This window comes from Pipistrellus hanaki, assembly GCF_964339955.1.
Source record: "Pipistrellus hanaki genome assembly, chromosome: 6".
NCBI lineage: Eukaryota > Metazoa > Chordata > Mammalia > Chiroptera > Vespertilionidae > Pipistrellus > Pipistrellus hanaki.
In genome coordinates, this window is record NC_140508.1 from 54,381,847 (window position 1) to 54,393,330 (window position 11,484).

At 46.1% G+C, this 11,484-nt stretch overlaps 1 pseudogene across 1 annotated transcript; it reads left to right on the forward strand.

Annotated features, from left to right (window-relative positions):
• The first annotated feature begins 10,382 nt into the window (after positions 1–10,382).
• LOC311624844 (GTP-binding nuclear protein Ran-like) lies at positions 10,383–11,249 on the forward strand (annotated as a pseudogene). Its single transcript has one exon. The product of its transcript is annotated as a GTP-binding nuclear protein Ran-like (transcript).
• The last annotated feature ends 235 nt before the right edge of the window (positions 11,250–11,484 follow it).

An 11,484-nucleotide genomic window follows, 5' to 3' on the forward strand; every position in this document is an offset into this window, starting at 1 on the left:
CTGTAAATGTGGCTGGGAAAGAGGATAGTGGGGAACAGTGGTGTGAAATGAAAGCAGATGGATAAGCAGGAGCAGATCATGAAGATCTTCGCATGCGCCCTAAGAGGAGAAAGAACAGAGGTGGAGACTGGGAGAGAAGGTGAAAGGAGAATGTACATCAGAGAGAATCCTCGTGGAGGAGAGTTGTTGAGCGTAGGCTAAACATCCTCAAGTCGCTCACAGAAACCAGAGCCAGAGTTAGCTGGTCCCAATTTGGATGAATATCCTTAAAGAAGGAGGGAGAAAACCCTTGCTAGCCAGAGCCACCTTGAATGCTCTTGAAATGGCAAGATAACAGAGTCAAATGGAGGTGGTTCCGACTTCGTGCCAGCAATTTCTCCTTCGGTGTATAGTAGTGTTTGTTCATATTCTGAACCAAAGGAGAAACGTCTGCAGACATGAAGAGACACCCATGTAACAGAGGCCCAGGCTGTGTCACGGTTGTCTCAGGAGGACATTCCTAGCACCTCCACTCCCAGCAGCTGGGACCGCCACCCCTGTTGGGGGCTCTTTCAGGGGCTGCAGCCCATGTTGCCTGCAGACAGGTTGTGTCTGGGAATTTGCAATCCCACAGGGCGGCCCTTAGCTAGACACAGGAGAGTGAACACTCCATCCTGACCCCTGAGCAGGCCACATGGGTGGATGTGCACCCCGCCCTGTCCTCCGAGCTCCCTGCAGTCCTCGGAGCACTCATACGAAAGTCACCTGTTCGAGGGTTCTGGTCTCCAGGCTCCATCTGGGGAGCCTGGCCTTCAGCAGACACTATCCTTACAGCTCACAACAAAACTAGCATTCTGCTGGGAGGGGTAATGACATGCATACTTCAACGCAACTGTTCACACGCCTAGCATTGCCATCAAAACAGTAGCCTTGAGGTAAGGGCTTGTGCACAGAACAGTTTCAAACCCACAGAGGGGATTTTTAACTGAAAGGGAGAACATTTCACTTTTCACATCCATAAAAGAGCCCACTCCCAACCCCGTGAATTCCAATCATGGTGCTTGCGAGCATTTGCCATCCCGTGGCATTCAGTGGCCTTGAATCGCCTTCCCCCACACCCAGCCCCAGTAATCACCAATCGCCCGGCCGGGTCGGAGAAAGGACAGTGTGGGAGACCATGCCAGGTCTCCTAAGAACGTTGCCTTCTTCCAGTGTGTGCCTGGAGTGAGGACACCGTTTTTGAGGAGTGTCTATTTATATTCAAAAGAAGATAAAGTTGTGAAAGGTCAGTAATTCTAATTTTCTATGTCATATATTTATCAAAGGGAAATGCTTTGAACATGTATAGGCAGAAAGGAGAATCCTTAAACTTCTAGGCCAATTTTTGGAAGTTTAAAATGCTACAAACATACAAAATTGTTTACATGTTCTCCTTCCTGGGCTTTACCTCAGGCTTAAATCTCAGTATTTTACATCAAGATATCGCCACCTTCAAAGAAACAAAACAGGTCAATTAAAACGTTGAAAACAAGGGCTTTAAATAAGTGTGTGTGTGTGTGTGTGTGTGTGTGTGTGTGTGTGTACACTTTGCATTGCTATCCCTTGAATGAGAAACAGATAGATTTCTGAGGGGTTTATTTAAATCCTTAAGTTTTGCTTCAACACATAAACATTAAAGTTGTTTTTGAGGCCCTAGCTAGTTTGGCTCAGTGGCTAGACCGTCAGCCTGCGCATTTAAGAGTCCTGGGTTCAATTCTGATCAAGGGCACAGACCTCAATTGCAGGCTCCTCTCCCAACCCTGGTCAGGGCTCCTGCAGGAGACAACCAACCGATGTGTTTCTCTTACATCGATATTTCTGTCTTTCCCTCTCTCTTCCACTTTCTAAAAGTCAATGAAAAAATATCCTCAGGTGAGGATTATTTTTAAAAAATTGTTTTTGAGTAGCTATAATTTTCCCCCTGGTCTGGCATCAAATTCAAGAAACTTAGAAACAGTTTTTAAAGAGCATGATGCAAAGCTAAGGCCCGCTCTGTGTCCAGTCTCTCCCTGAACCTGAAGCCCAGACAGAAAGGTCCAGTCTAACCTCTGTGTGTCCGTTTCCCTGGCTAACCAGTAACGCTGATTTATTGGTGCCGTCTTCATGCTGGGCAGCGGACTGGGTGCTTTAGGCTCACTTCTTCTCACAGGAAAGTCCGGATAATTAACCCCTTTGTTGCCTGTACCTGGGAACTCAGCTGAGCACACTTTTCCCATTTGTGTGTAATGCTGCTTCTTTCCTTCCATTAACCCTGTCTCAAGCCTCAGCCCCTCCCCTTGTTCTCCTTAAAGATCTGTTCACACCCAATCATTCATGAACTTAGAAACTTTGCTGGAGACTTGAGGGGTTGAGAGGAAGAGGGGGTGTGACGCAGACTGCTCAGCCTCCCACCTTCCCCTGGCCCTCCTAGCTGGCATCCAGGTCTTGGGGTGTCAGCATCATCCCCCAAACAGGCCATATTAGCATTCCTACAGAGCACAATGCTCTCCTCCAGGCATAACTCTAATGATCACGACTGAATTCAACTGCCCTCGTCATGTAACATGTGGACGGGCCCCAAAGTAGAGAGAGGCTAAGTCATTTGCTCAAGCTCACTCAGCTAAAAAGAAGGATAATGGGCAATTGATCCACTCTCTAATATGTCATGCTGCCTCTCCCTGACTGAATCACCTGCCTGGCACCTCATTTCTTGCAAAATACAGGCCCTGGAGTCTTGCCCCTAATTTCATCCCAGCAGCTGGATCCAGTAACTGACTGAAGGCTTCCTGACCCCTCCACAGACCACACCTCCCCAGCAGGGTCTCTTCCCTCGCCCCCTGCCCACCTCCCTGCACCACGTTTCCCGCTCTCTCTGATAAGGACAGATTGCTTGGCCGGCATCTAGTCTCCTGCTCCCACATCCTCCATCTGATCAATTGGGCTTCTTCCCATCACCTATAGCTGAAGCCCCCCTGCCCACTGGGTCACCTCCTGTCCAATCCAATGCCTGTGGTCAGCTCCCATGAGGCCTTGCTGATGGTACCCACTGTTTTCAGAAGGCAATGCATCCTCTTAACTCTTCCTCTCTTATCCTTCCTCCTTGCCTATCGAAGGCAAAGAATGTGTGCCTGACAAGAATGATTTGCCAAGGCGCTCTAAGGAGGGCCTCAGAGTCACCTGTGTGTCATGGAGGGCCTGAGATACCTCTGCCTCCCATTTCTCCACTTTTGCTCCACATTGGCCGAGAGGGCTGCTACCAGAAAACGTTGCTGACTGATTCATTTTCTCCCTGCTCCCTCGGACATTCCCATGCAAACCTAAAAACAGGAACTCATTTCTGTTCTCAAACTGAAAGACAAATGCAGACTCAGCATCTGAGCAAGACAGTGGTGGTCCCGCCTATGTGTGGACAGGTGTGCGGACAGGTGTGTGGTCTTAGCCTCAGGGAGAGACGGAAACAGTCAGGAGCTGGAAGGTACCTCGGGGGAGGGCTGGTATGCATTCACTGTCCAGTGGGATGGACTGCTATTGCCACAGGTATCAACTCTGAACACAATAATAGGAGTTGGAATTCTCAGACTATCTGGCAACCAGTTGGGGCTTTCCAAAGGACCTCATGCGGCCCGCCAACGCACGTGTCCCTGGACAGCCAGCGGAGGGGGAGAGTTCACCACGCAGGCAACACGGAGACTGCGGATCAAATTGGAAGTCACCCCTGGGGGCTCTCAGCCTGTGCTGAAGAATTGTGATATATGCAACTCCGTGCGGGAGCCAAATTATGCAATAACTCCTGTTTCTCACTCATTTTTCCCCCTCCTCCTCCAGTGTTCCCAGCCTGGCCCCACCAGCCTGGCTTCTTCCTCCTCACAGTTTCTGATTGTTAGCCATAGGCACTTAATCAGGTATGGTCATATGGCATTGCCAGCATTCTAAATGGAACTTTTACCTACTGCATTTTTTAAAGAGGCGTGTGTGTGTGTGTGTGTGTGTGTGTGTGTGTGTGTGTGTGTGGTGTCCTGGTGCCAAAGTGCCTGTTGGGAGCAGTGGGGTGAGCTCTGCAGAGTGTTGAAGAGACACAAGCTTGGAGTCGGAGATACTGGCTCCTCGTTCTGGATCTGGCATTAATGGGGACTCTGGATAAAGGGTAAGTCTCTCAGACTCGCCTGGAAGATGTGGTCAATAACAGGAGTGGAAGGAAATGGTCACTTTTCAAATTTGTCTGCCATGAGGGAATTCCTGTCTCCTAGTCCAGAAAGAGTTGGCAAAAAGTAAAGCAGGCTTTAGAAATACATTTTTAGAGACTTCTGGGAAGAAAGTTAACTAGAAAATATGATCAGGGTAAGGGTATGAGTGGTGATAAAAGAAGTAGATGATAGATTAGATATATAGATAGATAAAAATATGGCTAGGTAGATACAAACATACATACATACATACATACATACATACATACATATAGATGCTGTTTATAAGCAGAATTAATAAATAGTTGTTTGAAAAAGCTGGAAAACCAAGAGAAATTCCTGAAAGGGCCCAGAAAAAACTCCAATTAAAAGATAAAATTAAGAAGCTCACCTGATTTCTAAAAGGTATTCATCAAGATATAAGAGGTCACCCTACCAGACCACAACTCCTTGGGTTTAAAACCAAAAGATCCTGCCCGGAGCCCATGAAGTCACTGCCCATGAGTGAAGTGAAAGGTAATAATAGCTAAGAAAAGATTTTTTAATCCAGTGTAAATGAGGAAATGGATGTCTGGATCTCACCTGCCCATGCCCACTGTCTGCTCACCCGATATAAAAAGCTGTGTGGTCAAAAATAGCTAACTGACCCAATAATGGGTCCTTCCTGCCCGCACCTCCCCTCCTCCTCTCCCCGCCTCCCCCCCGCCCCCCCCCCCCCCCGGCCCGCCTTCTCTGCTCCCTGCCTCAATTCAAAGTGGCCTCTCTCTCCTCCTTGGTTCTTTATTCGAACAACTCATAACATTGACCATTGTTGTGTACATTCTCTTGTGTTTGTCAGAAAAAAATGGCCCCTGAGTATGTCCACATCCACATCCCCAGAGAGACTTTGAAGATGTGTTAAGGACCCTAAGATGGGAAAAGTTTCCTGAATTAGCTGGGAGAGCCCAATCTAATTATGTGAGTCCAGAAAGAAAGAAAGAAAAAGAAAGAAAGAAAGAAAGAAAGAAAGAAAGAAAGAAAGAAAGAAAGAAAGAAAGGTAGGAAGGAAGGAAGGAAGGAAGGAAGGAAGGAAGGAAGGAAGGAAGAAAGAAAGAAAGAAAGAAAGAAAGAAAGAAAGAAAGAAAGAAGAAAAAAGAAAAAAGAATGCTCAACTTAAGGTTCAAATGAGATATTCCATTGCCAAGATCACATGGTTGTTGGCCAGTTTCACTCTTTGAGGGTTGGTTGTTAGACTGGGGACCTTAGTTCCTAGCTGGCTCTTGGCTGGAGGCTGCCTTTAGTTCACTCCCCAGTATTCCTCTCCACTTGCCTTACTGAAGCACGCAAGCCAGGAAGACAATAGTCTACTACCCTATATCCCCGAAAATAAGACAGTGTCTTATATTAATTTTTGCTTCCAAAGATGCGCTAGGTCTTATTTTCAGGGGATGTCTTATTTTTCCATGAAGAAGAATACGGTACACATTTATTGTTAAATGAAAATAAAGGAAACTTATTACCTGTATACAGTACAGTAGTATGGTAGTTGTCAACACAAACCAGACAAACTGTGAATCCTACAGTATCAAGATTTACTCATTTATTCAATGACAATCATGTCATCATCTTCTGGAACATCATCATAACAATCCAATTCCTGAATTTCCTGGTGAATTTCTTGTGACTCCATTTCTTTCAGAATCAGAGGACTAAATCTCCCATGTTTAGCCTAGGGGGCCTTATTTTCGGGGAGATGCCTTATATTTCACCCAGAAGAAAACCTGTAGTAGGTCTTATTTTTGGAGGATGGCTTATTTTCGGGGAAACACGGTAGCAAGACAAAACTGCTATCCCATCACCTTTGTCAATTCTACTACTTAGAAGCAAGTTGCTATCCCGTGCTCAAAATGAGGGGATTCCCAAGGGACAGGACTGCCAAAAGGTAGGAATCCTTGGGGATGCTCTGAAAGTCTGCCTCCTACAGAGCACTTGAGGAATTGCAAATTGACCTGGTGCTACAGCAGGAGGCTGGAGGCAGGCAGGCAAACACCAGGAGGGCCTTCATAAATCATGCCAGAGAGGCATTGTAATGCCTTGTAAGAGGTGCGATTCTTTCTTTTCTTTAACCATACCTTTAGGGTTGATTTTGTTTCTCAAAAGCAAGCACTTCAGCTTCATTAGTTCCCTAAATTCCTACCTTACACCCCACGACAAGTTTCCATCCTCCAAAAGGTACTGGCCCTTCCATCACTTGGACACACATAGGGTAAGTAAGACTTGAACAGATGCAACAAAAGTCACTTAAAGTCGCCTAACCCCAAGCAGGTAACACCTTCAGTCCGTCACTGAGACTTGGGCAGGAAATTGGTTTTGGTTGTCCAAAAAACTAGAACGGATCTGGGAGGGGAGGGAGTAGGTCAGGCAAGGACTACAATGCCTCCTTGGGGGCCCAGCCCTTCCTACCCACCTCTGAGTTGTTTCTCTAATCATGGTGCTGCCACCAGGCTTCAGTGGTTCCAAATCCATCATGGACTCCACTGTTCCGAGAAAAGCCAAAACTTCCCAAACAGCAACCAAAGTTCCCCGAGGGAATGGCCTAAGGCCACAATCCCTCATGGCGGCAAACGCCACCGGGTTAGGGTTGTCACAAGGATGACTGCTCTTTCTTTCCCTCTAGGTTGGAAAATGTCCACGGCTCTGGCTTCTGCAGGTTTTTACTGGCTTCTTTACCTTGATCACTTTCCCTGCACGTGTAAGAGTGTGCTCTTGCCAAAGCTCATTTCTCTGTGCTTAATAAAGCGTTTTATGGGCTACTTTGTTGGCAGGAAGCCCCCGTCCTCCATCCTTTGATCTGCAGACTCAGCGTGTACAGAGCTAGTCCTGAGTAAGCGTTACCCTTCCAAATACCACGAGTCATGGCCAATATGTAACCGCCGAGGTTCCATTGGGAAGCCCCGGGGACTCCTTGCCTAGGATCCTCACCTCCCTTTGGCTTTGCTTCTTGCCCCGACCATTATTAATCTCCCAGGAAAAGGAATAAAGGCTGTGATAGCTCATGGATTTTGATAATTCGCCGGTTACTGCGCATCCATTTGGACGATGGCCGCCTTTTAAAAATGGCTCGTGACAACATTCCAAATGTAGCAGCTTTGATCTCTCAGCCAGAAGACATCTGCTCGCCTGTTATGACATTTTTACCTTCTAGGCTCAGGCCAAAATTGTCCCCCTGCTTCCCCGAGCGCGTCTCCCTGCTGGAGGATCTTCCCTCCTCTCCGCTCCCTTGGCTTCGCTTTATCACCTTCTACTTCCAACACGTTTCCCTCATCCCTCTGTGTAGTATTTTACCTCGACCAAGAGACGCTCTGCAGCTGACAGGCGATTGTGTTATCTTTGAAGTGTGCTGGCTCTAGGCTAGTCTCTGGCTGGAGAAGCAACTTACTGGACTTGCTTAGAAGTCTCCTTTCCACTTGTGTTTCCTTCTCTGTGTTTATTCAGGGAGGAGAATGTCCGTGATCCGGAGGGGAAAGCACCAGATGTCAGTTTTCTCAGGGAATCAGTTGAGGACGCATTTTCCCGCTTCCTCCCCTCCCACAAAAAGCTAAGGTGATTTTGAACAAAGTCCCTTTTTCCCTAACTACCATTTCCGCACCTTATCCCCTCTTCCTCATGGTCCCCAGCGTTAACTCTGCTTAGGAGAGGTGACAGTTAAATCAGGTGTTATCCACTAGCAGGGGGGAAAAAGCCTAACCAGAATCTCCCCACAAAGCATTTCCTCTGGGCCCCTGTTCCCTTTGCAAAATCTACAGACACAGGCCCTGGTCTCAGTGGGTTACAAGGAGATTTGTTTAACTGCTTTGTAATTATTATTTGCATGCAGAAGGCCTTGGAACAAAAGCCCCTGTTTGTGTAAAAATGCCATGAGATTAAGCCTTTGTTTGGGTCCCTTCTAAAAAGAAGTGTGATCTTACAAATAGCAAGGACACCTGAGAGCTAAATGAGCTATCAAATGACCTAATAGATCTGCTAAGAAACTGAATCTGGCACTCAGCCTCCATTCATGCAGTCCTCCAGTCAGTTGTGCTTCCTGATCAGCCCTCCCCTCTTTTCTCCACAAGTTGTGCCTCTGTCTCCAATAAGTGGGTCTGCAGCCATATCTACTGGTGAGGCCAGGGAAGAGGACAAGGGAGTGAAACCACTGGAGGAGGGAGTCAGCTGGCACATGGTCCCTGGTACAGGCAAGGGCCCAGGAAATGTTACTCAGTGAGTCTTTCTGACTCCTGAGATCTGAACCCACCAGTTACCAAGCCAGGATGAACACACTGGAGTCAAGGTCAAAGAAACAGCCAGACCACATAGGTCCTTGTGGGCACACATCTGGAAAGCACATTTATTTTTCAACGAAATAATAAAGACAAAATTCAAAGAGGGTTGCTTGGGTTGCTATATATAAGAAGGGGAGGGGGAGGAGGGATGAGAATATAGGTTGCTGTGAGTTACCGTCAATAGTTCTGGGGTTCGTTGGCAGCTTCAAGGGAATAAATAAGCAACAGATCTGTGTGTGAACTGAAGACAGCGTGACATGAGTTAAGAATGATCACTAATGTGATTCTGTGCACTAGAGAGGTGTCATATAAAGTAATTCTCCAGAGGCTAAAATTTGTTTATTTTGAAATAATTGTCTACGTTGCTTATACTTAAAACTTGCATTAATACCCAAAGGGTATTCTCCAAAGGTTTGGGTGGGTATTCCTACCTCTCCCGCTCCAATATGGCTGCTGTTTCAAGTCCCTCCCTCTTGACGCACTGAGCAGCACATGGTTCACTGTGTCTGGACTACAGGGTCAGATTCAGGAGAGACTGGACCTGATGGTCCTGGGCAGAGTGCACAGGACAGCCCTAATGCTGACCAGATGCCGTGGCAACTCTGGTACTTGCTGGAGATCAGAGCACAGTGTAGGAGTCAGATAACCCAAGTTCAAGTCCCAGGTCTGCTGCCACTGAGGCAAATGCCTTAGCCTGCCTGAGCCTCAGCTTCTCAAATGTCAACTGGAATATAACAAAAGACCGCAAACTGGGTGCCTTAAGGTAACTGAAATCTATCCTCTCTGGTTCTGAAGGTTAAAGTTCTGGAGGCTGGAAGGCGATGGTCAGCAGGGAGATGTTCCCTCTGTAGCTTCTGGGGAAAGAACCTCCCTGCCTCTTGGAGTTTCTGGTGGCTGCTGACATTCCTCAGTGTCCTTTGGCTTGTAACTGTTTCATTCCAATCTCTGTCTCTGTCTCACCCGGCCTTCTCCTGTGTCTCTGTGTCTCCTCGTGGCCTTCTTATAAGAACATCTCTCATAGGGCCCACCCTGATCCAGTTTGACCTCATCCTAACTAATTACAGCTGCCAAAGACCCTTTATTTCAATTAAGGTCACATTTTGAGTTTCTAACTAGACAAGAATTTCAGAGGGACAGCATTCAATCCAGTACATGGAGGTGATATATAACAAAAAGGACCATTATAAGAATTAAATTAAATAATATTTATAAAACATTAGCACAATATAAGTATTCATTATCATCATCGTCATCATCATCATCATCACTCATTATATCTTGGTGAAAAGATCACATTTCTGAAAACATTCTGTCTTGCTACCTAAGGTGAACACAGGTGAAACTGTGAAATAGTCCTAGGTTCAAATTTGGGCTGGGCAACCTCTGTAATTTCTATCCTCTCTGAGCTTCAGTTTCTTTATTCTCCACACTATGTACAGGCATTGGCAAAAATAGGTTTACAGCTGTGAGCACGCAAAACACTGTTCATTCTTGTATTAATATTTATTAATTATGTTAGTATTTTCTAAACAAACAACTGTAAACCTACTTTTTCCCACCACTGAATAAATCTCCACCAGAGTGGATATATATATAACAATCTCCACCACTTAGATGGCATTTACTATGTTCCAGGCACTGTTCTAAGAGATTTACAAATATTATCTCAGTCAATCCTCAGAACAACCCTGTGAGCTAGGTATTATTATCATTATTTTTATTTCACAATCAAGGAAATAGAATCAGCAAGTATTTAAGACAGTTGCCTAAGTCACATAGGAAGTAAGTGATGAAACCAGAATTCAAACCCAGGCAGTCTGGCTTCAGAATTCCTCCAAGATTAAAGGAGAAGATTTGAGAGTCAGATGGGCCCAGAAACACTTCTGGAAGTAACATCACGATGGCTGCCCAAGGAGAACCTCTAGTTCAAATGTGTGTTGATTGGTGACGGTGGGACTGGAAAAACTACATTTGTGAAATGTCACCTGATGGATGAATTTAAGAAGTATGTAGCTACCTTGGGTGTTGAGGTCCATCCACCATGTTCCTCACCAGCAGAGGACCTTAACTTCCATACATGAGATACAGCTGGTCAGAAGGTCGGTGAGATGGCTGTCACATCCAAGCCCACTGTGCCATTACAATGTTTGATGTAGCTTCAAGAGTTACTGACAAGAATGTGCTTAACTGACATAGAGAACTGGTATGAGTGTGTGAAAACATCCCATCGCGTAGTATGGCAACAATGTGGATACTAAGGGCAGGAAAGTTAAGCAAAATCAATGGTCTTCCACAGAAAGAAGAATCTTCAATATATGACATTCTCCCAAAAAGGAACTACAACTTTGAAAAGCCCTCCCTCTGGGCTTGGCTAGAAAACTAGTTGGAAACCCTAACTTGGAGGTCGTCGCCATGCCTGCTCTTGCAACTAGAGGTTGCCCGGGACCCCGCTTTGTTAGCACCGTGTGAGCAGGATCTACAGGCTGCTCAGGCCACCACTCACTGGGAGGGGATGACGACCTGTGAGAGGGAAGCTGGAGCCCAGAACCAGAGGTCTAGTTTAATAGGCAACTTCTCCTGTGGTGCCCGTGGTGCAGAGCATCTGCCACTTCATCATACAGCCAGGCGGAGCCTGGGCCTGATCTCTGGGATGCTGAAGGAGATGAATGGGCTTTGGAGTGAAAGTGGCAGTTACAAAGTACCTTCTCTTTGGGGACTTGCTTACTATTTATTTGGCTGTTTTGGAATGCAGTTGTTTTCTTATTGAGTTGCAAATATAAGACTGCTAACAGGCACATCGCAACACTCAGCACTGAAACCTTGTTTGCCCCTGTCATTCCAGTCCTTGTCATTTAGAATCTGAATAAAGTTGTATTTCAATTATCTAAAAATAAAAATAAAAATAAAAATAAAGGAGAAGGTTTAAATAAAGCAGTCACTAAGTGGTGATATAGTTACTATGGCTCCTACCCCTTTGCCTGACCTCAGCGCGCCCTTCCCCT